Source organism: Branchiostoma lanceolatum, chromosome 16 (genome assembly GCF_035083965.1).
Source record: "Branchiostoma lanceolatum isolate klBraLanc5 chromosome 16, klBraLanc5.hap2, whole genome shotgun sequence".
Taxonomy (NCBI): domain Eukaryota; kingdom Metazoa; phylum Chordata; class Leptocardii; order Amphioxiformes; family Branchiostomatidae; genus Branchiostoma; species Branchiostoma lanceolatum.
Window position 1 is genome coordinate 312,068 of NC_089737.1, and position 4,618 is coordinate 316,685.

The 4,618-nt window shown below is 41.3% G+C and overlaps 1 long non-coding RNA gene across 1 annotated transcript; it reads left to right on the forward strand.

Annotated features, from left to right (window-relative positions):
* Window positions 1–662: 662 nt before the first annotated feature.
* On the forward strand, window positions 663–4,341 carry LOC136421987 (uncharacterized). The gene is made up of 2 exons (XR_010753557.1): window positions 663–1,244; window positions 1,854–4,341. It is a non-coding gene; the product is annotated as an uncharacterized lncRNA (long non-coding RNA).
* Window positions 4,342–4,618: the final 277 nt, after the last annotated feature.

Consider the following 4,618-nt stretch of genomic DNA (forward strand, 5'->3'; position numbering starts at 1 on the left):
GGTCTGGAAAATGATCCATGATACAGCCCGCTGTCACGGTAGGGCGGCGGTGCTCCGTAGGGTCCGTTGTAGAATGGTGGTGCCTCACACGGCCTGCTGTTGTAGCGCGGGGGTGGGGGGAGTCCAAACCACATGGGACGCGGGTAGCTGTAGTTGCCATCGTAAGCTTCCGTTAAGCATGGCCACTCCCTGTCCCATTCGGTATACATAGGGGAGGGATGGTAGGGACCGAGGGGGCGCGGCACATGCATGAACGGTGTCCGTTGTGGAGCGTCCTGGTAGGCCTGGTTGTAACCTTGAACGGGCGGTTCCTGTCTGCCACGTTCAGATTGCATTAGTAGACATGTATTATGTGCACAGATAACAGAATCAGCAACAAAATTATCACATTGCCAAATCCGTATACAGCCGTACAGTGCCCCCCACTTCCCGCTCCAACAAACGGTGGCGTGAGCGGCTCTACCTCATTTGGAGACGAGCTTACCTTCACGTGTGACACAGGATACAACCTGGCTGGTTCTGCTACAGCTACCTGCCAAGCTGATACGACATGGAGCAACAGTCCACCTACATGTACAGGTGAGATTGTGCTGACTGCTCATCGTCGGTTAGCTTTGCAAAATGTAATATCCTTAAACAGCTTGTGACACATAGAGGCCAATTTTTCAGAATATATGCATCAAAGGTAGTTTTATTCTGTTGACATACTTATTTATGAAAAAATACACGGTTCTTTAGCTAAAAGCTACTTTTGAACACCCCGTCGCCGAAAATGCGCGCCGACGTTCGCTAGAACATAGAGCCGGCAATGACGTCATCGGCTGTAAAGGGAAATAGAACACTGAAGCCGCGGCCGCCATCTTGGGTGTTTGTAAACATACTATGCCCGGGATATCGTATTCCGGGGATTGCTTTTTTGACATGCAGGGGAAATGTGTCGCAGCGTATTGCTGGAACACCTGGAGTGCTGTTTTTAGCCTTTTAAAGTTTTCTCGGGAGAAAAGCCTACGCAACAAGTGCGGACAAGTTCGTGCACTGTTAAATCGGGGCCTGGCTGGCACTGAAAGGTCTCTGCTGTGGAAATTAATAATAACTCCGTGGTCCGTAAGTTATTCCGTGCAGCGCCCGTTTTGAAGAGGGACGACGTTTAGCTAGACGTCGTTGAACTGAGCTTATTGCCACAAGGACCGGCGACTTAGAGAGCGGAGCGGGGCCGGGGGTGGCACAGAAGAGGCACCATCTAGGTACGTTTACACTAGCACAACTTTAGTGATACGTCAGATACGACATGGCGTGTGTGGTATTATCTTGTGCGATTATAAACAGTAAACCGTCGTCTGAATGGGATTTTACGAATATTCGTGGACTTAACATAGTTGACCGATGCCATTCTCTTGTTTACATGATGTAGGGGTGGACGTCGTAGAATAAAACATGTACTATGTCGGCTCTCACACGGCTATAGTGAAAATACAAATGCACAGTAGATATTTTTAAAAAGTCTACTTGTATTTTTCAAAAGTTTGACAACACTCAAGACACCTTGTAGACACGTACACAACCGGATCACCACCACTTGCGCGATGATATGGGCGATATTGTGCACCTGTAAGTGGACATTCACTACAACGGTCCTCCCCATAAACTATAGGGCTTTGAAGTTTAACCCAGGCCTATCATAAAGTCTTGTTTTAAGTGCTGAAGGGAACCATAAGTAGACATCACAGAGATTCACTTGTAGTGCTTTTGCCAGGTCCATAATCAGACTAAGTACAACAGATCTCAATATATCCAGCAGTGTTTCCTGAACTCTAATTCATTTCTGATTCTAACGTTATATACATTTCTAACAGGATATGTCACAAGGTAAATGGAGATAGTGGAGATGATGTGTAATGACCAGGAATATGATGGTGACATCATGGAGGAAACGATCCCAGCATGGATTCAAGAGCCCCTCAGTTCCTCTTGTGAGCAACCAAACATGGAGGAGGCAATCAGGGCCCACGTTACACAGTTTAAGACTTGCCATGAGTTCATTCTGCTTTAGCTAAAGAGGGAGGGCTATTGGTTACATATTATGATTATGAATTTGATATTATCCAAGTTTGGAAATTGAAGTCAATATATAGTGATATGCTACCATACAAGTTTGGAAAAGTGATATCATAACTAGTGATATAGTATCATCTATGTTAGTAAAGTAATGTCAACATATTTTAGTGCTATACCGTAAAATTCCTATTTACGTACGCACCCCTACTAACGTACGCACCACCGATTTGGGGACGATTGCGGGCCTAACTCAGTGAATTGAAACGTTCAGGGGAAAAACCCTCCTAACGTACGCACCCCCCCCCCCTCCAGCATTTCGGTGGATAGTAAAGAGGTTGACATGATCATCCTTCCGATGATGTTTACCGACTTAAAGGGTTGCTGAGAAAATGTTTCTGGGTAGAAAATATCAAACAATTTAAATATATGTATCATTTACTCTTTATTACTGATTGATTGTGTGGTAGCATTCCACACTTCATTTGCATGAAGATGTACCGTACTCTCATGCTGATATGCGATTTTTCGAGGAAGAACCCCTCCTAACGTACGCACCCCGACTTTGGTGTTGGCCTGGAGCACCTGCTTGCAACTTGAAAAGTTTAAAAAGTGCGCATGTAAATAGGAATTTTACGTCATATTATGATTGAACTATAAAGAAATTATCCACGTTTGGAAAGTAATGTCAATATATAATATTATCCACGTTTGGAAAGTATGTCAATACATAGTAATATAGCATACTTTGGAAAGTAATATCAACATATGTTTAGTGATACAGTATTATCCACATTTGGAAAGTATGTCAACATACTATTAGGTTTAGTGATATAGTATTATCCAAGTTTGGAAAGTATAATGTCAACATAGGTTTGGTGATACAGTGTTGTCCAAATTTGGAAAGTATGTCAATACATAATGACATAGTATAATCCAAGTTTGGAAAGTAATGACATCATCATGATCATCACATTCTTCTTCTTGTTCATATGACAACATATAGGGCTCGAAATACTGGGTGCATGTGCACCTTTGTGCAACCAAAATTGTAGCTGTGCACCCAATTTTTAACTGTGTGTGCACCAGTGCACCTAGATTTTTTGAAGGCTATATGAGTAAGGTACTATTGTACACTAGCATACAGGATATTCTTGAAATCAGAGTATCAGAAAAAGCATTATAACCTCTGTTGCACTTTACTGCATGTATGACTTGTTAAACATTTGAAATCAGCTATAGAATAACAGATGTGTTAAACTATGTAATTACGTTTTGCTGACACTCTACTTTATTTCAAGTTGTGCACCCAAAATTCTTTCTGTGCACCTAAATTTTTAGGTTGGGTGCACCAGCGCATCTATTCCCAAAAATGAATTTCGAGCCCTAACATATGTATAATAATATAGGACCATCTAAGTTTGTGAAGTAATGTCAATATGCAGTAATGTAGTACTCTTTAGTAAGTATGTGAAGTCAACATATTCTATTTGCATCCAAGCATGATATCAATTGGATTTCGAATATTTGATATGGATATGACATATATTATCAGAAATTCTGATTGCGTATATTCTTAAGTGACCATACCTCTTCTACATTGTTAATTTATTGTTATACATTTATCTTGTATTCAAGTACCAAACAGCAGTAACTTCAAACATTGTCATGAAAGCTATTCTTGACAGACGTAAAAAAAATTACAAGTCATTGCTCTGCATGAAGTCTGTGTGGTCCTCTTATATAACCTTATAGCAGCTACTGCACAGGAAGGAAAAGAGACCGGACACCCTTTCCCATGTACTTGTAGCACCAGTGGATAAACTGTCTGCATGCTGCAAGCCTCTTACATCTGAAAGGGATAACAAATATTGATACTCAAAGTGTGTTTTTTACCATAATTGAGTGTCACTGTCTATTGCATGAAAGAACAATTGCAATACAATATTGCCACATGAAGAAATATTCAATATGCTATCAAGCCCAGTTCATATGTAGATATATGTTGGTCAATTTGTGTTAAATTCTCGGCAAAACTGAGACAATTTTATATGCAGCATGCTGTTCAACACAATGTTACAATCTATAAGAATTAACGTGGACAACTAGAGTATCTCTATTGTAATATATTTCACAATAGCTCGGCTGTTATGTATGCGCTTTTTCTCCATGTGTTGGTGTCATGTGTCAGTACACTGGCATACTCATAGTCCTCATCCTCACTTACTTCCCAATTCCTTCTTCTATATTACTGTACAAAAAATTGGCAATGTCTGTTTAACATGGAAATGTTGTATACTTACTTATTTCCAAGTGATACCGATGGTCCCGATAGGTAAAGAACTCTGTGGCTAACACCTCCTAGTTGAGAGAAACTGGCTCAAACCCAGGGTGTTGGGTGATGCACAGTCGGGCTGTTCCTCACTTTCTGTCTCTTCTCGGCCACCATGCATGTTCCTGCAATAACATTATATGATGTCCTTAGTTCCTGCAAGGAGGTTAGAGTTCGCCTATTAACACCCACCGCAGCCTTTTGTTCTGCCCTGATAAATCCCGCTGAGTCGCA